General features: G+C 27.7%; 1 protein-coding gene across 1 annotated transcript in view; it reads right to left on the bottom strand.

Annotated features, from left to right (window-relative positions):
- LOC123004106 overlaps positions 1-25,134 on the bottom strand; it is a 65,057-nt gene that overhangs the window by 29,931 nt on the left and 9,992 nt on the right. Inside the window, exon 2 of the mRNA XM_044397223.1 lies at positions 6,886-6,927. The gene's annotated coding sequence lies outside the window, so the exon portion shown is untranslated. The remainder of the gene's footprint in view (positions 1-6,885; positions 6,928-25,134) is intronic.

The following is a 25,134-nucleotide window of genomic DNA, read 5'->3' as shown; positions in this document are numbered from 1 at the left end:
TGGAAAAAATTTTTGATTTATTTTTGGTGTATTGTACATTACCTACTTATGTTACTGTATTTTTTTCATGCAACTTAAATAATAAATAATCAAATTAAATAATAAATAATGATTAAAAATAAATAATAATAATAATTAAATAATAGAATAAAAAAATAAATCGTTATTTAAAAATGCTGAAAAAATTATCATAACTTTTTGATGGCCTTAGCAGCAATACAGGGTGATTCAGCTTAAATGACCCACCTAACCCCTCTTGGCAGACAACACATAATGCATTATGCACTTATTTCTTGATTCAAATTAAATTTTCAAAATATCGAGAATCAAAGAACAATATTTTTCGATTCATGAAACTTTCAAAATTCGAATATGAATCAAGGAATAATTGCTTTGTGTATCATAGATTGTCTGCCAAGAGGAGTCTAATGGGTCATTAAGCTAAATCACCCTATATAGTATATTAATTTGAATTTTTTTTATAAATTAAAAAAACCTTTTTTTTTGGTTATTTTATTTTTTTATAACAAAACTGTACGGAATAATTTTTTGATTTATTTTTGGTGTATTGTAGATTACCTACTTATGTGACTGTATTTTTTTCATGCAATTTAAATAATAAATAATAAAATGAAATAATAAATAATAATAAGTTATAATAAAAAATACATAATAATAATAATAAAATAATAAAATAAAATGAATAATAGAATAAAAAAATAAATCGTTAGTTAAAAAAGCTGAAAAAATTATCATAAATTTTTTGATGACCTTGGCAGCATTATTGTATATTAATTTGAAATTTTTTGTCCGTGTCGTTTAAAAATAAATTTAAAAAAACCTCTATTTTTGGCCATTTTATTTTGTTATAACAAAACTGTACGGAAAACTTTTTTGATTTATTTTTGGTGTATTGTAGATTATCTACTTATGTTACTATATTTTTTTCATGCAATTTAAATAATGCGTTTTTCATAAAAAAATAAAAACTATTGAATTTTGCAATCCGTTACAAATACTCAAAATGAGATAAAAACTCTGTTACTGTGTGTGTAAGGTACTTTTTAATTCAGGAACAACATGCAATTGTAAAAAACCAAATTTGTTTACTGTATTTCTTAAAAAATCAATTTTTCTTTTTTTCTTTTGAAAACCTGTTTGTACACAAGCGACAAATTCTTCTGGTGGCACATTGTGGAACTGGCTAGAGACATGCCATCTAAGGAACGGTAGAGTAAATAGTTTGAAAACTGTAATTTTGTAATTTTCTGTAAAAATTGCAAAAACTTCAAATAAAAGAAATAATAATTTTTAATAAGTTATGTAATATATTTTTTGTTTGTTCTGATTCATTTTATTATAACTATCATTGTGGCGTCACCATCTATTTATCTTTCTGTTTTTAGTCATCGAAATTAAAAGAAACAAAGCAAAATTAATTTGGTCGGGTTTTCTCGCCCCCGAGTGTCATTACCTCTATTTTCCCAAGCAAAAAATGTAAAAGTAGTCCAAATTTATTTGTTTAAATTTACAAAAAAACCCTCGTGTAATTAAAAATTGCCCAAGAAAAATTATCAAAGAAATCGGTTTAGTAACGCGTGTTTCCTAATTTTAAATTAGGTAGGGACACCCACATCATATTAAAATAACAGTTTAATGTATTTTGCCTACGGGTTAACAGTTCCTTATCCGTAACAGTTATAGGAACTCGACATTGTGATCTCATAACACCTATTTATCGTTGAAAAGCAGTCAAAAATAACCTATGTACTAATTTTAAAACAATTAAACTTTTATCTAAACGAAAGATATTTAATTTAATTTTTGATTGAGTTGATTATAAACTAATTTACACTTTCGCTTTTTTTTTTGTTCTCTTGTCACTTTTATGTTTCCATATTCCTAGTATTGTATTACCGTGCGAATTCTATTACAATAGAAATAATAGTAATGTAGGCAAGATTAGAATGCATAACTGCAAAATAATAAAATTACCCTGGGTTATGTTTTAAGGCTACTCAAGTTGCTGTAAATTTCTTCACTAGTAAATAAAAAGAATTGATATTTAAGACTGAGAGAAAGTACAATTTTAATTACAATAAGCATTTATTTTATAACAGCAAGAACAAAGACTATAATTTTGTAACAATAAAAACTGGTAATGGATACAGACTAATTTTTTGATTCTTCAACGATAAAGTGAAACTATTAAACAATTTTATTTCAAAAATCTTACATTAACTGACAGGTATATTTTTTTAAAATATAATTATAAGTTGTAATTGCACGTCAAAACTCACGTCTTTATATTTCGTTTTCATTATTCAGTCCCTTCACCGAATAAATGTTTCAACCTGCAATTACCACTCAACATTCACGGAATATTGGAATGTCTATAAGTTGAATGAAGGACAAGGAAATTTCGATTTAATGTCATGTTTTCACATGTTATGACAGCATACTGACATATTCCTACAGGAAAAATGCACGGGTGACTCTACCATGGGCATGGTTTATGGGCAAGGCGACGATCTACATGCGATTCCAAGGAAAAGTTCAACGCTGAGTAATTTTTATTTCACTCGGTATAACGACAATGAAATTTTTTTTACACTTTAGCCAACTTGAGCAAATTGTGAAATTACAGACTTGTTCATAATCCTCCCTGAACATTATTGGCGTATTATTATAAAACAATTTAATTTAACCTTCTACCAATACAGAAATTGTTATTGTTGTTTTAATAACAAGGAACTAAAATAGCAATATTTCTCTTTATGTTTGCAAAAAATCCATTAAATACGTCACAACCAAAAATTACACAATCTAAATCGACTAATCTGAAACTTATGCAATGAATCGAGCAAAACTGATTAACAATAATAATACAACCTAAATGTCAAACAAAAATTGCACTTGCTTTGTTCACTTAAAATTTTCAAACAGGTTTTACAAATGTGAAAGTAAGTTAGGTGATAATGTTATTATATTTAATAATTTACGTAAATGTGGCAAATCAAAGACTAAAATTTCGAATTAAGTCAGAAATTTAAATGAGGACAAATTAAATGCACATTACATTATTTAAACGACAAGTAAAAATAATAAATGCACAGTAGAAATAATAAGCGTTCAAAAACAAAATTGTGATCGAGTGATTACCATTTGTGCGCAGTTTCCAGCCCTTGCTAAAATCATTCTTGCGCAGGGGCCATACATTGTAACCAAGACTGAAAATTCTTTAAATTATTTGTTGTTTTACTAATTTTGATTAAACTTACTGAGCGTTTATTATTTTTACTGTGCAAAATATTAGATTATACTAATCAAAACACTGATCGCTTTATTACTACTTAATTTAAATTAACTCTACACTAATTTAGCTCAATGTAACCTTCGACACTATAAACAATAAGTGGTGGTTACAATCCCGTCACGAAGATAGGTACTTGATCGATATTTTATGGGTACTTCCTTATTATTGGCGATTTAGAGAATGTGTGTAATGATAATTTATGGTTAAAGCTATAACCGATTTAAGACATGAAGGAACATTAAAGCTCATAATCCCCCAAGTTTTGTACAAAATAGTTAACCCACTTTGAAGTATAATTCCGAAAGATAATTACACAGATCAGCTTGCTAATTATAATTGAAAGACCAATAAAATATGAGTTTGGAACTAAAGAAGAAACACGTTTAATTTAGAAATTTCGCCATTTTCTTAATTGAAGCATATCATAGTTAGATAATGGCGAAGAAACGTTACAGAAACAACGGTACTTGGAACCAGGTGTTTGTGTCACGAACTCTTGGGTTCCCAGACGGGAACCAAATGGATTATAGGTTGATACAATATGTTGCGATGTTAACCACAAAAACATTACCGGTTTACTACCAATGACCTACGCACCTATACCGTATGTTTATTAATTATAGGGTGAATTAGGGTAACTGTAGATTCACTCCTGATGTCTATTATTTTCCATTTAACTCAAATTGGAGATTCGGTATTTGGGCCAACCAGAAATTCTTAAATGACTATCATTCGTGTGATAAAAGTGTTAAACAAAGATAATTAATAATCTTCTCGTTCCTCATTAATTAACAACAATCAATAAGCTAGATTGGCCGGAAAGAGAAGATGCCAATAAAACAATACATAATAACGTAAAAAAAAACAGTTCTAATGACTTTACAACTTCAGCTTACAGAAAACAAACAAATCATTGTTCTATAAGAAACTAATCACCAAGTCATCAGAGTTAGAGTTATAAGAAAATTTCCTAAGGCCATTACCGTAATTTTGTATTAACTAGGCAATAAAATAACATCAAAGAAAATCCCTTCATTTCTTATTACATATTTATTCTCAATCAATTAAGTTGATTTATTGTGATATTATGGTTGTATTTAGTGCTTATTAGTCAATGTTTTGCTTTTCCTGTTGGCTTTTCTACTGGTTTTCTAGGTATTGAGAAAATTTTGTATATGAAACTTAATTTTTCGGTTTATTTATTATAATCATAAAAATATAGTTTTCACTATTATGTCGAATAAATCAATAGAGCCTATACAGTTATAGAATAGTTAATTATAACACCAGGAAATGCAAAATGTTTATATAACAAGTGGTTTTTAGAAACGAGCAATTTTTCTCGAGTTTTGATTTTTGTTGAAATAATTGTAAAATTTTAAGTACAACTTAATGTCAGAAAGATAAAAATTAAAATAAAACGTAATTATACTTCTCCTAAATGAAATGATATTGAAATTTTTGAACTGAATTTGAAATTTCTGCGATTTTCATCAATTGTTACTAATTTAAAAAGTTTCAATTTGTTAATAAATATTCCTCAGTGTCTCACAATTTTCTTATACATTGTTCATAATTTGTATAAAATCAAAAACTCTTATCTGAAATTGTAGTCTAATTTTTAAATTTGCTACAAAAATAAGAAAAAATGTTTTTGGGAACGCTTGTGTTACAGAAAGAACAGAGTTTGAAAAACAAGTTGCAAAATGAGCGTGTTTTTCACTAGTCGTGTGCAAAAAAGAGCCATTTTGCATCGTGTTTCATACAAGATTTTTTCCAATTTGGTTGTTAAAAACATCAAATAAAAGCATCAAATTCGAATTTTAAATCTGTGATTTCAATAATTTTCCAAAATCATACTAGTGTCTTGAAAATAGTGTTATTTTTAGCCTATTTTAGCACTAGTGATAAAATTAAGCACATTTGACAACTAGAATGACATATCACAACAGTAAGGTGACCAACTTCAGAAAATTCAATGTTAGGACGTTCATAAAAATAATTCTAATAAATTTATTACAAAACACAAAAAAAAATGATCTTACTAATTGTATCTGTATAAAAACTTAAATGTAATAAGCAAAATATTGACATAAAAAACAAAAAAATAGGTTTTGGACCCTAATCTAATAATTAACATAAATATTAATTTATTGTTTTGTGTTAATTTCATTTTTTTTTATAAGAATTTCTTTGAGAGTTCTTTCGTTCTCTGCAAACATTAATAAAAATCTATTCAAACCAAATTAATAGTTAATTTGGTCATTATAAGCAATTTTTAAGTATTTCTACTTTCAGTTAAGTTTTTTCACAATGACCACAATTAAAATGAAAACAAAAAAAAAACTTTAACTTGAAAGATACTTTGTTTTTGCTGCAAATGAAAATCTCAAAAAACTGTACACTTAGGTGTGTTAGTCCTTAAATCGGGACAAATCAGAACATAAACGTAAAACAGGATAAACAATAAAAACCTAAACATGTACATCTTACACAATAGTTACTTTTCACAACCAAATTGGAAAAAATAAAATTTCACATTTAACAGCAACTAATTTTTTTTTGCAATTCATCATAAAAACTAAAAATATTATCAAATAGATATAATCGCTTGGTTTAATTATTATTACCGATAATAATTCTCATAAAACCGAAGCTCATATCATTGATAACAATCATATAATTTCTTATATGAGCGAAGAATATTCAAATCACGTTATCCTTCTGGGATTACTTAACATTACGATAATAATTTTTATTAGTTATTTTTATAGTTATTAGCACTTTCGTGACATTGTATCATTAGGCTGTGTCCTAGACAATAAGAAAAATGTTTAAAAAATGTATCTATAAAAATTTCGAAGTTTTGAAAGTTTAAATTTTGCACTTTGACTATTTATTTCTCTTGAAAAACTATTTTTTTAAGGAAACAAGAGGAACTTGTATTCTAAATTGTAACTGTGTTTAGTGCTATTTATGGTTTGTATTGACAAAATTTTTGTACCTTTACTAAATAATTATTAAAAAAAACATATACAAGATCATCAGTATCATTAAATAGACATAAAAATTGTCAAATGTCAAAATCGAATTATCTAATTGTCTGGTTTGCATTTTGAGATCAATCTGCAGCCATCAATTTAAAACTTTGCGAAATACACGATTTTTTCATTAAATTACTCCATGCTTTAGTACTTAAGCGAGAAAAGTAACTTCATGATATGAATTAAAATCATCATTCAAGCTGATGTAACAAATCTAGGTAAAAGTCAAAGAGCATTCGAATAAATCGTGTATAGTTGATCTCGTGCTTAACGATCACATTTCAGCACTATAAAATATAAGTATATAAATTTTAATGTCGTCTTTCTTCGCTAAATAAGCTTCTCGGTTAAAGCCCATTGAATCATCTTCGTTAAAGACAGCCATTTCGACTTAATTTATAGTGCAACATATTTTCATGAAAAAAAATGCTATGCAAATGTCTGCATGAAAGTGAATTACTTTACATAACTGAAGAAAGAAGAAAACAGAAATTGAAAAACACAAACATAAATACTGAAACTTACCTTTGTTTATAATGGTTTTCTACCTCTTCCAGTTTCACTTTCCTGTAACAAAAAACTTGGTTATTATCAGGTAGACACCTACATTTTGTTCATTTGTTATGCATCACTGCACTGCTATCACAAAAGTTCTAATTTTTTTATTGTTAATGTAATGTAATTATTACACAGGCTACCGGATATTACAATGTCGTTAAACTCGTGCTAGAAACTACTCTTTGCAAATGGTTAAAAATCATCTATCATTCAAAGTCAATTTTTTTTTAAGAAATTGAGCAGTTTTTTTCAGCTGAAATGTAAATATTTTTGGCAATTTTGTTATAACAATCAGAAAAAACATCAAATTAAGACAAATATGTTAAATTTGTGCTTTTTTAGTCATTATGCTAACTTTTTAATTTCAGAACTCAGTTTATTATTACGCTACAAAATAGAATTACATAGAAATAATGATATCTTATTTTTTTTAACACGTTTTGACTAGAAGTGCAATTTTCTTTTTAAAAACTTAAATTAGGTAATTAGGCTTTTTTTTAGTTAAGTTAATTTTTAATTTTTGTTGTTTTTTGAAAGTTTTAGCAAACAAATTTGTATGCATTTATTATATAAAATTCTGTTTTTTAAAAGATGTCGCGAAATTGTTCAAAAATAATCACTCTTGGTAGAAAATAGCAATATTTTTAGTTTTTTGTAGCATTTAAGCACGTTTTATGTTAAAAATTAAGTTTTATTGTAAAATTTTGCTGCAACTAATCAAAAAAATTAAAAAATTAATAAATTATAATAATAAATAATGTAAAATAAAAAAAATCACAGCACATGTAATCAAAAAAAAAATTGATTTTTTAGTAGTGTTGTCTTTGCCTTTGTTTGATTAAGCAAGATTTTCAAAAAAATTTGTAAAACCTTAAAAATTTTAAATTAAAAAAATCACCAGATCAATTTACGATTCTAAATGAGGCATACCATGACCATGTACTTTCGCATTGTGATGACTTTTATGCCTACATTATTTTACCATCCTCAATATCAACTTTTACTAAGTCATCAAAGTTGGACAGCAACAGTAATTACAGAGAATTAAGGTTAGAAGTTAAATAATGGCTTCAATCTGGCTATAAATTTCAATTACTACAAAGATTGTAAAGTAGCCATGTCAAGCAACATTCATCACAATATAATTAGCTCATTTTGGGATCACAAAAATTACCAAAATTGCTCTGACATACTATATCCAAATAATTTAGATTAGAATCCAATTTTAATTTGAAATTCGCAACCCACAAAAAGATAAATCAAACTTGTCAGCTGCTCCAATTAATTATTTCTCCTAAATTAGTTTTTATAAAGATACATGTTTTATTCCTTCAGTAACAGTTCAAGGTTGCGGCGCCTGAATTTTCTATGCAAATAAAAGCAGTTCAAAACAATATATTGTTGTAAACATGTAATAAATTAGGACGACAACTATCTAATTTACGGTTGCTCTAAACTTAATTAAATAATCAGATGTTTTCATAAAGTGTCAGAAATATTGTCAAGAAAAAATTAATTTGGTTCATCTTAAATTCTTCTTAAAATCATTTGATTTAATGTGTCACTTATTTAAATTAGAATAATAATAAGCAAGGTCTAGTTTTTTGTGACTCACCTTGTATTAAAAAAATATGAACTGAGTGTCCCAACTAAAATTTACGTTTGGAAAAAATCCTGAAACAGGTCGAGTGACAGATTATTTTGAGCGGTATATTAAATTGAATTGTTTTTTCATAACCACATTTGGTTTCTCTCAAAAAAATCGTTTAAAATTTGACTATACTCAAAAATTAGTTTTGAGAGAAATTGCATTAATAAAAAAATCAAGGAGCTGTTTAATATTATTGAAAATTGCTGAGGGTCTAAATTTTGGTAAATATTTGTGTATTCAAAGAAAATTTCTCCCTCATAACTCAGAAAACAATTTTTATGAGTTATCACAGTTTTTTAGGAGAGTCGAATTAAAAAAAAAACATGGTTGCATAGATAATAGACATCAAAGTGATGTGTCATTCGACCCCTTTTGCTATTTAATTTTTTTGAAGATGTTGGCTCTGGGATGCAGAAAAAATTTTGAAACTTTGATGATATTTAGTCCCCTTTTAAGTTAAAATAGGTCTGTTTCAGCATTTTTTGAGACTTGGAGAAAATCGGAGATTTTAGAGGGGTCCAAATTTTGGTTGGGACAGCCTGTATTAAAAAAAATACGTCAATCATCTATTTATTATTCATTCTAATTTATTTATTTTTTTCTCTAATTATATCGATTATCTTCCAGTCGTATTTGGAATTAAGAAAGTTCAAATGACAAGATCATTTTTAAAGGGAAAGCTGCTCTTATTTTCCTTATAAAAGGTGGTTGTTTTAACCAAAAAAAAAAAACTGAGTGAAATTATTATGAAAAAATCAAAGAATTAAAATACTTTAAAAGTGTAAATGTAAAAACACATTTCTTTAAAATATTTTGAATGTTCACCATCTTTACAGTTAGATAATTTCACTTTTGGATTGACGGTAACAATAATTATTATGCTTGTTTATGTGTCACACGCAATGATGTCAACAAGCGTCTTCCTCGTTAAATTCAAGTTGTTTTTATATTTTTTTAACGGATTTCTTCACTTAACGAAATTATTTATATCCAAATTCGGAAAAGTTTTTTTGGGTTTTTAATAAAAGTAGTTACCGTATTTTGGCTTTTTAATTATTATCAAAGAATGGGAAAAATGTGCCAGATGTATAACCATTTAAGACAGATGGCCAAAAATCTCTACATATGGTTGTGGTTTTATCAATATGATCTATACCTTCAATGGCAAAGACACGAAACACAATAACACAAATAATCTTCTTCTTGACCTCTTAGAAACCAATTTACTTCATCACGCTTTCGGTTTTTATTGTCTACCAAAAACAAAAGGTATTCTGTTTTCAAAAAAAAAAACTAGATTTTGAAAAGTATTTTAATCAGAAAAATGTTCTGGTAATGGGTTTCCATAATTAAGTCATAAAATTAAACAGTGGATGAAGAAAATTAGCTTAAACTGGTTGTTTACATTTGCCAATCAATTTGATGAGAAATTGAGAAAATTTTTTGTTTCAATATTTTTTTCAATATTTATTTGTGCTCCAGGTCGTATAGCGCTTGCAGCTAAGGTGAATGTCGTCATTAAATCACCAATTAATTAAATCCTCAATACTTCTTTATAGTCCTTAGAGACTAACGAAGAAAACGAAAAGTTTTAATTATGAAAAGAAACTTCACACGTGATGGACAATGTAATGTAAATATTTTTCATCTTAATTAACATTTGGCTTCAACAAGAGACATCAGTTGTTTCCTTTAATTAGAAGTAACAGTGCGAACAAAAACACTTTTATCTCTGTGCAGTTTTGTCTTTTTAATGCACCTACTTTAACAATTGAAGGCTTTAGAATGGTTGTAGATTACGTCAACTTGCTCTCCTTTTGTCTAGTGATCTGTTGATACGCATTAGATTAGTTGTGGTTGACCTACCTTATAAATCCAATCCTGTTTGATTATCATCTTGCAGAGATAAATGATTGCTTTCTTGATGCTTGAATGGATTATTTATTGATATACAGGGTGTTTTAGCGAGTTGAATAAATCCATTAGTGACTTTTAAATAATAAAATTTAAAGAAATATATATAGAACATTGATAGATACTAATCATCGCCTAAAATTATTTTCAACTATACAGCGTGTCTCAAAAATAACTTACAATACAAACTTGTGTTTTTTAAATGAAACAACATATGTTTCTTAGCGTTTTTGGATGTGGATTTTTATGACAATGTTTTTAAGCTAAACTTTTATTGGTCGATTTTGCTTAGTTTTAAAAATAAGACAGTTTTTAACGAAAACATGCACTTTTTCAAAATATATTACAGAAAAACTATGCACAAAATATTAAAAAATATGCTCCAATATATGCCAAATATGCATCGATAAGCAAAATTTTTAACAATAAAAAATCAAAATTGGGATAAATTTTTTTCCTCAAATACACTAAACTTTGTATTTTCGTCATCTTGAACTGCACACGATAAATGAAAAAATAAATAAATTGGTTTGGCGTGAGACAAAATCACATCACGTTTTTTGCTTAAAGTATTTATTTAAAAAAAAAAACTATTAATTATATTAATTATAAAGTTCTATAGAAATGTGATGTTTTATCAAAAATAAAAATTTTCAAAATTCAGCAGGGTACTAATTTTTTGAGTTTGGCTTACGAATTACCGGTTGTTTTCTCTTTAAAATATATGCAAAATATGCATTTTTTATTTGGCTTATTTTAATCAAAAAACATTAGATATGCATAGAAAACTTACAACTTTTATATAGGTATAATCCGAGCCTTAGTTATAATATCAGAACAAACAAAAAATATATTACATAATTTATTAAAAATTACACAGGACAACACAAATTTTGTCTTTGATAATAGAGTATGAAATTTTGTTAGATTCATCGATAAGTTAGACAAAAAAATATATATGACCTGAAAAAGTTTGCTGTTGAATCCAGGAGAACGGTTGATCAATATTTTAGAAAATTCATAGTTTAAATTTTTATTTGTAAAAAATTCGAAACAAATATATTTATGTATAAATTTTTATCCTCTTTTAATATCATATCAAATTACAAAAAAATACGAAATAATAGAAAAAAGTTCATAAGTAAACTTCTTTCATGTTTATAAGTACTTTGTTTCACTAAACTCCAAATGTAGTCCCCCATCATATTTTCGTTGTATTAGCCCTGATAACAGTGTTCGAAGTCCATGATGTCTTGATGAAAATGTTCTTCTTGTTCTTCTGAATACGCCCCCATGTGGTTTTCAAATTTATCTAAATGAGCATATGTACTTTTAGAGACATTCTGCAGCCCATAGTTTTAAAGTTTTCTAACATGTTATCAACTTTGTTATTCCCTAATAATCCAAAGACTACTCCTTTAAAACCTTTCCAACTTTTTTGTTGAGCACTGGTAAGTAATTTTGGAAATTCTTCACTGGCAAAAAGTTTTTTTTATTTGTGGATCAACAAAAATTCCAAAAAAGTTTATTAAAAATGTAAAACTTCAGATCTTTCATCTAGTTTTTTTACGAATCGTTTCTTGATCTCCAGCAATAGGTTCACATTTAACGTTTAGTTTCCCAATACAAAATTCAGTTCTTAGTGGCCATGATTGTTGAATAGTGTTGAGCACCTGCTCTACTATCCCACAAACAGAGATAACAGGATATTTTGTGTATCCACCCTGTAGTCCCATTAAGAATACTTCTTTAAATATGATAACTCAAAAATAGGGTTTATTATCATAACTACCACAAGAGCAAACTCTTTAAGGAATATGAGTATTTTTTCTTTATTTTACATAGTGAATGGAAAAATCACAAAATAAATTTTAAGACAACGACATTTTGTGTTATTTAACAAAATTCAATCCAACTCAAATCACTAAAAATCCGTTGACAATTTTTTTGTATTTATTACGGAAGTGACGGTGAGTATTAAGTGTGCGTATTAAGAAATAGTTACAAATGACTGAGAATTGCTCCTTTGTCCCACTTTTTAAAATTTTATTAGTTAACGTAGATAAGACTACAACTCAATACGTTTTAATGACAGACGTTGACTGTTTACAATGAAAATTGCGGTAAATTTCCATCAGTAATTATATTTTCCGCATTGTGTCTAGTTTAGCGTCTGACAATTACATAAATCCTTGCACTTGGATGCGCTTGTCCAAGCGACATCACAATGACATCCATTCGTTAAGAATCATGTGAAAAGTCTCCATAAATACGTGAAATTTACATAATGTCAAGTTCAGGATCATGAACATGGTGACACGCATCACTATCCATTGAAAAAGTATTCAATTTCCGACGAGCTTTCTCGAAACAATTAAATAAATAAGGAGATAAGCAGATTTCAATCATTCCGAACACAATTTGCTCAGTGTCACAAATTGCGAACTTTATAAAAGGGCAATTTGCAGATTTTACTCCTGTTTTTCAATCAAATTATCATTAGCAAATGTTTGGATTTCAAATTCCTTAACCAATATTTTTGTTGTGATTATGAATAAACAAGACAATAATATTGTCGATTACATAATGTCAATTGCTACAGAATCAAAATAAACCAAGAAACTATTTAGTTCTCAGACACTAAAAAAATGTGAATTTGTTTATATTTTCTTGGTAAAATTGACACAAAAGAATACATCTGTAACAAAATGACAAAATCTTGATTTTAAAAATTATTTGTAAACAAATTTCAAAAATTACCTAAAAACCTGCAGATGATTTTTTAGTAATAATACTTACGTGTAATTTTTACAATAATACAGGATGATCAAGAAAAAATTTTTTGACCCAGCCATACCATTTTGTTTTTGATAAAAAAAAAAATAAAAATTATGAGAAAAACAAAATTTTGTTGCAGTGTTGCAACCGTATAAGAAAATGTTCTTCATTCCGTTGACAATTTTGAAAAAAAAATAAACTCTGCTCTACAATTTTTGACAAATTTGAAACCCACAGATTTGTCATCGGTCTGATGATGTTAATTTGATTGACGAAACATGTCGACGTTCAATAAATGCTTTGTTATCATGCAAACTACTTTTTCTGCTTCAGAATATTTGAGATAAAAAACAAATTCAACAGATTTTTTAACAAAAATTTGAATTATACATATACAAAGTGATTCTCTCAAATGGTGATGGAAGACTTTTAGCAAAACATAAAAAAAAATTCAAGCCTTCTTTTTGAAAAATTTTGTTTTTGATGTTCTCGCATTTATTGTTGAATTTGCTACATTGTTAATTGTTTTTACACCATAAGACACAAATTGGTAATTTTTTTCGACAGTTACAAGTTTTGCCGTTTCCGCGAACTAAAGATCTAAAGCTATATTTCGTAAAAATGCAAATTTTATGGTCCTTTCTACCACTCTGTATAGGAGAAAATCAGCAACCGAGAGGTGGCAAAGATATGGCTAAACTTTTTGCCATTTTTTAAAATAATGACAAATAAAACTCGTATTAGTTTTGAGAAAAATTAAAACTTTAAATATCCTCCTCTTGCATGTAAAGTTATTGTCAGCAATTACAAAACCTCAAACAAGATGTTGCGGTCAATACTATTTATGACGCTACAAAATATGAAGTCTTAAAAACTGCAGACTGTATAAAAACTAACCTACATGAAACCACAAATTATCCACATTTTGGAACATAGAAAAAATTCTACCTATAAAAATTTCGTTATGAGAGTTATGAGAGTTTAAATTTTGCAATGGAAAAATAATAATAAGTAGAAACAAGGAAGCTATATCCTAAATTGCAATTTTTTTGTAATTTTACTAAAAGATATAAAAAAAACATATACAAGATCATCAGTATCATTAAATAGACATAAAAAATTTCAAATGTCAAAAATAAATGTCAAAATTTTTAGACAGATAGAATTTTTTAAACATTCCCATGTTTCTGGTATCTTATCTTACATGAAAATTTTCTGACACCCTGTATATCTTCATATTTTTTCTACATTTTGCAACAAGTATCACAATTGTTCTCTTTTACATTAGGGATTCAGCTGAGGAATTTCCTTAACATGTATTTTTATTTAAATTAAATCTTATCTACTGTTAAGAAGAAGTTTCACTACAGTTTTGCAATTTAGAAACAAGGACAATCGAAAATCATTTGCGGTTAAGACATTAGAGGAAAGTGATGAATGCTCTTTGGAATGTTGCATTCATTGATAATGTAAAATCGGAATGCTCTAAATAGCATAAGAGATTGACACACCTAATCTACCATCTTAAGAGAATTCGAGGTTAGTTAGATGGTAATAGGAAGAACACAAGGGTATGTGTTTTCCAATCACTTGAATGAAACAAGAACAAAAGTTTTCTTCCCGGAGAAATTTAAATTGTTCAATTACGTGAAAATATCAATTGTTTAGCTTGCTAAGTCATACTAGAGGGTTAATAGCGCTTTAATTTGTAAAAAAAAAGTTCAAGGTGTCAAAAAATTCAAATTCTTTCGGTGACTAAAAGACTAAATTAGTTTTCCAGTGAGCATTACCAAGTAATAAATATAAGAGCAACAGCTTTTAATGCCAGACGTGCGTTGGAGGACCACACCTCATTTTCTTATTTACATACCGACTTGCCCTACTGACATTACATAACTGTATTTAATACCAAACTTCGCGCATGATTTTATGACATATTCTAATTAGACAATAGAAGTAATTGTCTTCACCTAGAAAACACATCCGGATGCAGGAAGCGATTTAAAATCAAATAAAACGTCTTTTATTTGTCCAATCCTGAAGTGAAAATTGTCAGTTTTGTTTAATAATTATTAAATATCTAAACGAAATAGGAAAGTTGTGGTCGTTATTTGAGTTACTCTTTAGACTGATGGAGAAAAGAATAATAACTTTTTTATTGCTGCTAAATGAAAGGTTCCATAGATGAGAAAAAATTTGGATAACAGTATATTTTAATCAGTTAAGAGGCGAGGTCACTTCAGTGCCGTTAAGAGCAAATTGTGTAACTTAGATTTCGATAAGATGGTTATCACTCATAAGAATATATGTTACTTCCGTTTCTTATCTGTTTTGTTATTTAAACAAATTAAAATTCACTGGAAATATATTTAATGTAATCCCTATCCGGGATGAGCAATTAACAGTCTATGGTAATCAAATGGATGTTACCCAATTATTTTTAATTAGGTCACTCAGTTATTAATTTTTATGATTTTTTATTCACCGCCACCTGGAGGAAATGACTTCGTTTATGGAAACCGGAAGATTATTACTGAAATTAAGATGCTTTCAAAATAATGAACAAGATTACAAAAAAGATAAAAAAAAAAACTAAAATTTGTACTACTTATATTATTATACAGAGTGTCCCAGCGAGTTGAAAAAGTCCAGTGACTTTAAATAGTAAAATTTTCAAAAAATTGCATAAGACATTGATAGATACTATCGATACTATACAGCATGTCCCAAAAATAAATTACGATACAAACATGTGTTTTTCAAAATGAAACACTGTATGTTTATTTGCATTTTTGGATGTAGCCTTTTAAAACAATTTTTTTACTTTTAGTCGATTTCGCTTAGTTTTAGAAATAAGACGTTTTTTTTACGAAAACATGCACTTTTTAAAAATTTATTACACAAAAACTAAGACAGCTGGAATAATTTTTTTCTTACTTCTGCAAAAAAGAAAGTACAGAATTTAAAGCTACAGCAATTTTTTAGTGTTTTGCATTTGTAAAAATTATTAAATTAAGAGGTTTGTTAAAAGTTAAATAACTTAAAAAATGTAAATAGAACACCCTATTTTTTATTTTTGCATCTAATAGATTGATAAATTGTCTATCTAAAAAAATAAACTTTTAATGTCAAGAATTGATAAATGAAAAGATATCCGTTGATTTATCCAGAGATTGTAAAAGTCGTTATAAATTCTGAAATTCGAATTATTTTATTGTAAAAATAAAAAATAATAGATTCAGTTTAACACAAATGTGTTTATTAAATGATATTTCTTCCACCTCTTGTACAACTGTGCACTTTTTGGCTACTGAAACAATAGTATTTTTTTTTAATGTTTAACGTTAAATATCTTTTTAGTTATTGATTATAAACACCTCAAAGTAGATTAGAAAAGTAGTAATTTAGAAAAACAATTTAATAATCTTTTAAATGCAAAAACAATAAATAGGGTGTTTCATTTAAATTTTTAATTTTTTTCATTTTTTTATCTTTGTAAATGCAACACACTAAAAAACTGTTACAACCTTATAGCTTGTACCTTCTTCATTGCGGTAGTAAAAAGATATTTCTATGTCTAAGTTTTTGTGTAATAAATTTTTAAAAAGTGCATGTTTTCGTCAAAAAAACCGTCTTATTTTTAAAACTAAGCAAAATTGACCAATAAAAGTTTAGCTTAAAAACATTGTCATAAAAATCTACATCCAAAAACGCCAAGAAACATATGGTGTTTCATTTAAAAAAACACAAGTTTGTATTGTAACTCATTTTTGAGACACGCTGTATAGTTGAAAATAATTTTAGGCGATAGACTAGATTAGTATCTATCAATACCCTATATATTTTTTTTAATTTCACCATTTAAAGTGCACTAATGTTCTTTTTCAATTCGCTGGAATAGCCTGTATTATTACAGATAAAAAAATAAGTAATTAAGTCCAATTTGGTATCGAATTTAAAGAACCGTCCAATTTATAAAATGTGATGGTTGACAGTATAAACCAGCATTAATTTAAAACCATTTTTGTTTCATTTAGAAAAAAAAGATTCTACTTAAAGCACCAAAAATTGTTTAAAAAAATTAGAAAAATTCCAGAAATAAAAACAGTCAAATTTCACTTTTAGTAAAGTCACCAAGAACTTGTTTTTGATTAAAAAATTTGCAGAGCACTATTCCAAAACCCCAAAATTCGATTTCTCGGTTTCATTGAACAGTCTTTCTAATCTATTTGTCCCGTGTCAAACTGATTAAACCACAAACTAATGAACCGTGTATGTAAATCATGTCTGTTTGTTGTTGCATAAATGATTTATTCTTATGCAGTTCATTTACTCTACTTGATGAAAAATTTGTTGCAAATAAATCAGCGAACGACTAACCTACATTATGTTCCTTTAAACCTCTTCAAAGTGTGATTTTTGCAAAACTTTCCATTATTACAAAAAATAAACGCCTAATAATGCAATTTTGTAATCGACATATGAAGTAGGTATAAATCTGCAATAACGGTTTCTACTTACAGAGCATGACGGCTATAATTTAATATTCCGCCAAAGAGTTTGAACTGGAACAATGGGAAACAATACTTAAAAGTTTATTACAGGAAATAAAACTTTTAACAAAGTTATTTTCAATATTTCACACACTTCCACATCAAGTTTATTCACGAAAACAAACTTGTACTTTTACAATGTTATCTAAAAGATCTTTGATGAGCAGTGGCACAGAAAGAAACTTTCCCTTTTGTAGTTTGTTCTCATCGCCAGTATCGAACATCCCTGCACACGCATCTCAGTGAAAATAAAATCAGAAATTAATTTCGTGGAGAATTACATCCATTATGATAGCGACCTAGACCCAAATTTGGTTCCCATGTCATTATCCTCACATATCTCGTGATTTCAGACAATTAATTCGGCTGAAAGTAAAACACTTTCTTCATTTAGGAACTCATGAAACTCATGTTTGGCTATAAATCAAGACACTATTTTGGCAGAAAACCTGTAATTATAAAATTTGTGCCCATTTAACCACCCATTGCACATTAATCATCCGAAAGCGTTTTTTATTTGTAAATGATGAGTCAACTTTGTCTTTAAAAAATTACTAAAACTTGTCAAGGTTGCAAACTCCGTTATCTTCTAAACAAATGAAGAAATTATAAACTGATAAATATCGGTACACTGTATTATGTTCTTGCCAACCAAAGTGTAACTCCTACTTTCTTAAACAACGTGTGTTGTAACACAGTTTGTTAATTATTCTCACTTTAGTTCGTGGCTAAGAACCATGAAGGAACTTCCTTGACCGTTCCTTCCATGCCCTTAGCTTGGCCAAATAAATATTTAAAAAAATATATAAAAACCAAATTACCAAATTATATTTGAAGATAAAAAACAAAATGGGTACAAAATTTTCAATCACAACGTATTTTATTTGTAAAATACACGCAAACGTCACAAAAGTGACCAGTTTTATGACTAAATGTCACAAGTAAAAGTTTTATGGAGTAAAAATTCTATTTTTGTGCCTAGGCGTTTTAATTTTTACCATGACATTTACCAGTGTTAACAATTGTAGATCATCTTTTGCACTACTAACTGCACTAGTTAAATTAAATCTCAGCACCAATCTGATACTGATTTGTGATTTGTTTATAACGTTGTTATGATTTCATTACTTGCAAAACGTCCCCATTGTTTTGTTCATTAACTTGCTAATTATAAAGTTGCTCTGAATACGTTTGCGGATAAAATAAAATATGCTATTCGGGGTAAAAGAGAGTCTAAGTGGCTCATCTCAGGACCGTACCCAAGGGGGGAAGGGTTAAATGCTGAGCACTTTGTTATATAGAGTTATGTGTTAAAATTTTTTTTTTTGTTATTTTAGTGAGTTAATTTAAAATTTTTGTGAATTAATTTTTCATGTGTCAATTATACAGTGTTTCATTTTTATTGTTAGATACAAATTTAAATAGTTGATAGAATATTTAATTTTAAGACAAAAGTGTTTCGAAAAATGCTATGAAAGGGAGCTACACCCCCTAAAAAATGTACGTTTTTTAAAGGGTTTTTCCTAATATTTCAGAATAGATAAAATTACAAAATTCGGTACCTTTCTATGTACACCTAAACAAATGCCAAATAACAAAATTTTTAATCAGGAGCGTCCTAAACGGTAAAACAAATTTAATTTTTAATTTTTATGCTGTTTATGGTCTGTAACACATTTTTAAACCGATTTTTACTAAATATCCGTAAATTGTATCGGAAAAACACAAAAGACCTTTTTTTATGAAAAACTATGAAATTTTGTTGCTGAAAGTGGCAAGAAACCAGAGACAATATAGTTAGAGTAAATTTTTATTCTAATCCCATCTAGTTTAGGAAGCCCCTAATTAAAAATTTCAGCATTTTATTTTTGTACTTGTTTAGGTATATAAAAGATATCATCTGTACCAAACCATGAAATTTTTTTCTAAAATGATTTCGGAAATATGGAAAAAAAAAACCTATTAAAAGACACACCCCTTGCGTAGCATTTTTCGATATATGTTCATAGAAAATTTTTGTTTTAAAAATGAATATTCTCTCCTATCTCCTATTTAAATTTGTAACAATAAAAATAATAAAAAGTAATTTTATTTTTTGTTGCTTTTGTGAGTTAATTTGTATTTTTTTATGTTTAATTAGGATCTCTTATTTCAATTTAAAATAAAAACAATTTCCTAAATAAAAAACAAACAAAAGTGAAATTATTTAGTTTTATTTATTTCTTAAAAAACTGATTTAAATGCGGCAACAGTGTTGTAAACTGATATGATTTCGTATGTGATATGTGTACAAAAGCAAAGAATTTGATATAAACACATTTTTTATCATTCTTGAGCTTAACAGTATAACATGTGAGAATTTTTTATTTGAGATTGACGTGAGATGTTTATATCAAAATTTTATTGTTTAAAATAATGCAACATAAAAGCAACATTATCGTTACTTAAGTAAGAAGAAAGATTTTTTTTATAGGAGATTAAATCTGCATTACTCTTTAATTCGAGGCCTTTAAACTATTCTTACGAAATCCTGGCCTAGGATAAGAATCTTTAGAGAAAACTTTATCCGTAATTTATACATACGGTCGGAAGTAAAATTTATAATTAAAATAATAATAATTGTACGTTTTGAAATAACGCACACAATGGTTTTGCGCACGCTTTTCCTATTGCTGAGCTTGAAAGTAAAACTTTTAATTAGTTTCAGCCAAATTAGCGAATTTATTGTTGATGCTCTTCGCAGCAGATTCTGTAATAATAGGGAAAGTTTTGCGATAACATTTGACCACATTTCGTTACAAAAATGCTAACCCTGGGTCACCTAGGTTTTTCGCATAAACATCTTTGCGGTGAAAAAATTTACACAATTACATAACAATTGCACAACAAACCACACAATTTGCATGAAATATCGAAATATTTTTTTATTAAATAGAAAATGCTAAATCTGCAAAGTGGCACTAATTTTTTAATAATAGTCAGTTTTGAGGTGACAAAACCGGTACATGAAAGTACTAAATTAAAGAATAACTCTAAACACAGGACAGTTAAAGTAACCCAAATTAGCTTTGTGTTTATCAAGTGATTAACCCGATTCTAACTGTGATGTTTGTCTACCCAAAGTTTAAAGACAACAATGCGTGTTTTGAGTAACGGTTTCCACTTTTGTTCACCAAAATGCTTTGACATTTAAAACGTGACAACAATTTAAAAAATGCAACGAACAATAGGATATTATATAATTGTCAAACATGCACTGGTAAACAAATATACAGTATGTCCCCGAATTGAGTTTACAAGAGGAAAAAAAATATATCTTTGATTTTGCAAAAAAAAACATTTTTTGCTTTACCTGAAAAGAGCAAATCTGTAATTAAAACTTCATTTTTCTGATTCAGTAAAAAGAAAAATTATTTTTCCTCTTGATTTTCGAATATTTTTTTCTACTTTTTAAAATTTAAAATCTCATCACATTGGCGGTTTTATTTATTTGTCTACTATACAGGGTGCGCCAGAACTCGCGCCCCAGAGAAAATTTTCAAGTAAGGTAAGATACCAGGAACATGAAAAGAATGTTTAAAAAAATCTATTTATCAAAAAATTTTGACATTTATTTTTTGACATTTGACATTTTTTTATATCTATTTAAGGATGATCTTGTATATGTTTTTTTACAATTATTTAGTAAAGAGACGAAAATTAATTTATTAATTAAATTTGTAATTAAAACTTCATTATTCTAACTCAGTAGAAAGAAAAGTTCCTTTTTTTCTTGATTTTGGACTTATACTTTTTTCTATTTTGGTGTTAGAATAAGTCTATTCCATCACCCACATGACGTCATTTGAGTGCTTTAATAAGTCGTTGGCGTTAATTAAATTTTAGGGACGGACTTTCTTCACTATTCATGTTCTAATGTGAAAATAAAAATTATTTTTATTTTGCACAGCTGCCTAAAATTATTCCACATAAATGTCGCCAAACGTCGCAAAATTCTCTAGAATTTTTTTTTAATTTTCGTCTTTTAATTTATAAAATGATATACAGCAGCAAAATAGAAAATAATTTTTCTCTGCTTTTTAAATAACAAATATGTTTGTGAAGAGCATAATTTTGATAAATAGCATCTCAAAGAAACAGATTTAAGATAAAAAACAAAGTCATTTTTAACAAGAACTATCATTATTTAATTAATAAATTACTTGTTAAAGTGACATAGTTGTCAAATAAATAAAACCGCCAATGAGATATGACTTAAAAAGCAGAGAAAAATTATAAGTCCAAAATCAAGAGAAATATAAACTTCTTCTCATTGAATCAAAATAATGAAGTTTTAAGTACAGATTTGCTCGTTTCAGGTAAAGCAAAAATGTTTTTCCTTTTCAGTTTTGGTGTAAAATCAAAGATAAAAAATTTTTTCCTCTTGTAAACTCAATCCGGAGACATACTGGAGAAAAAAGATGTTTTAATGAATTATGTAGGTTTTTTTCTGATATTCTCTGAAACTTTTTACGAAACTTCTTTAATTAATTTATTTATTTAACAAAATAATCTATTTTTCAGGAAAATGGTTTAATATCACAGCTAACATAAAAAATTTTGAGCTATTACAATTTGTAAACCAGGTTTCATCATTGTTTGCCCATTCACTAGAGCAAATTCTGTGGCATTTTCTTAAAATTTTATACTTGCATTTGGTTTTGTAGTTTATTGTGATTTTTAAGGCGATTTGTCACATTTATTTCATACCGTAAATTAAAACTAATAAAAAGTGGTTCAAAAAAAATCAATTAACGTATTTGTGGGCAATGGAAAACTCCCTTGACGTCATTTTATTTATATTGTAACTGTAAAGTGATCTGGTTATGTTTGTACGACAAATTTTCACATGAAATTTTTATCTAGGTTTGGTGATTATTTAAAACCGAAAGTGGATACTATGCAACGATATGTAAAACACCATTCAAACTGTTATATGTTAACAAACCAATTATAATTAATTCTAGCATTAGAAAAGAGAAATCTTGTACCAGATTTATCTCATTATTTGAAGAATAACAAAATTAATTAAATTGTGGAAAAAACACATGCTGCATTTTTCTGAAATCCACCAATTCAGCTTTGGAAAAAAATATGGGACACCGCAAAAACAATTAACAAATATATGTGTGCCAAGGAAAGTTGGAAGTCATAAATTAGAAAAAGTTGCATGTCTGCAGCATCATTGAAGTCTCTTTTTCTCCACTAATTATTTCAAATCTTGATTTTCCAGCGACAAATAAAAAATTCAGCCTTTCTTTCCTTGATAAGTGACTGTGTGTACCAATTTAACCAAACATTAGTAGTTTTACATAAATTATGCAAAACGAGTGAAAGATGAAAAATAGATACAGCCAGCACAATAGTTGATAATATTCAATAATGATATATGATGTAATTGTTCTTTCAAATGGATACAATTCCTTGTCTAACGTCACATGTCACCAGATCGAAGATGGATAAAATTTATATACAGGGTGTTCGGTCCAAGTGGCCCCGGCCGATAACACCTAAACTAAAAATCCGTAAATTGTATCGAAAAAACACAAAAGACCTTTTTTTATGAAAAACTATGAAATTTTGTTGCTGAAAGTGGCAAGAAACCACATGCAAAATAGTTAGAGTAAATTTTTACCCTAATCCCATCTAATTTAGGAAGCCCCTAATTAAAAATTTCAACATTTTATTTTTGTACTTGTTTAGGTGTATAAAAGTTATCATCTGTACCAAACTTTGAATTTTTTTTCTAAAATGATTTCTGAAATATGGAAAAAAACCTATTAAAAAACGCACCCCTTGCGTAGCATTGTTCGATGTATGTTCATAGAAAATTTTTGTTTTAAAAATGAATATTCTATCTCCTGTTTAAATTTGTCACAATAAAAAGTATTACAAAATTATTTTATTTTTTGTTACTTTTGTGAGTTAATTTGTATTTTTTTATGTTTAATTAGGATCTCTTATTTCAATTTAAAATAAAAACGTTTACTTAGAGATTTTTGCTTTTTAATCCGCCTTCTTTCATTTCATTTTCATGGACCAACAAGAATTTAGATTTGTCAAACCAACAATTAAACTGTAGCCAAGCATTTTTTTATTCACACCTTTCCTTTAAAATTAAAAATCAGGCTACGCGACCAATTTCCTTAAAAAATTCTAAGATTTAAGATGTTTTTTTGATTGCATTGTGTTACGCAAAATGTAATAAATAGTGGTCTACAGTATTTTTCATGTAAATTATTATTGTTTGGAGGACAAAAAACATAGGTGTTCCATTTGAAAAACTAAATTAGGTAGCATTTCCGACAACACCGGATGTGCTAAAAAAATTTAATACACTTATTAAGAAAGCCAAGAATGAATATTATTACTTAAATATTCACTTTTTTAAAAAAAGAAGTAAGTTTAGGTGTTATCAACTTGGACCGAACACCCTGTATATTCAAGTGATAAATTGTAATCTAATGTGGAACTCCCATTTGCAACTAATATTATTTAGCTGTTTGGACTGTAATGAGTGGGATATCAAGGAACTGAGGAAGCCGTGACCGGTTTAAAGCAAAGCATTATTGCAAGAAAACGAGCTATATTACATCACGTCGACGCGCCAAGCGACCTGGACGACCCATCATAGGTCAAGCTGCAAAGCTACGGTTCTTTTGTAATTGTTGTAACTCAACAGACAAAGAGATGTGCTCTTACAAAGTTCCAGGAAGTCACTACAATACGTGGAAAAGAAGGAAAACAACGCACGGAGGCAATCAGCGATATTTGGACTTCATGCTTCGAATTGAGAATTCATAACTGTGGTTTATTGTAAAATTGAGATTTGATACTTATACAATCGTGGAAGATTTACTACAAGTCGAAGTGTGGGCGAGAATTTTAAGTATTGTAATATATTCAAAAAAATGCATGTTTACCTCTTAAATTTTAACTAAACGACACATTAACTAATTTCTTTTATGTTATTTTTTTTTAAATAAATTTACAATTTTTTCACATATCTAATTATAGCTATTATTTTTTTCTGAAGCAAATACACAAAAATTTTCCTAAATTTTTTGGTGATTTTTGAAGGGCTGTAACTCATCGAAAAATGGTCGTATCTAGATTAAAGAAAAACTATTTCGAAGCTTTAAGTTTCTAGTTTTGAGATCTTTTGGCAAAAATTTTTTCTGTGCTACGGTTATCACCTAAGCCTAAGTAATAGAACTAGAAAAAATCTTCGTCAAAATGAAAAAACCAATTTGTTTTCAGCTTTTTTACAATTTTACATGA

Source organism: Tribolium madens, unplaced genomic scaffold (genome assembly GCF_015345945.1).
Source record: "Tribolium madens isolate multiple individuals breed KSU strain unplaced genomic scaffold, Tmad_KSU_1.1 Scaffold_11;HRSCAF=98;Tcas5.2_LG3b, whole genome shotgun sequence".
NCBI classification, from domain to species: Eukaryota; Metazoa; Arthropoda; class Insecta; order Coleoptera; family Tenebrionidae; genus Tribolium; species Tribolium madens.
This window is presented reverse-complemented; position numbering and strand designations above follow the sequence as displayed.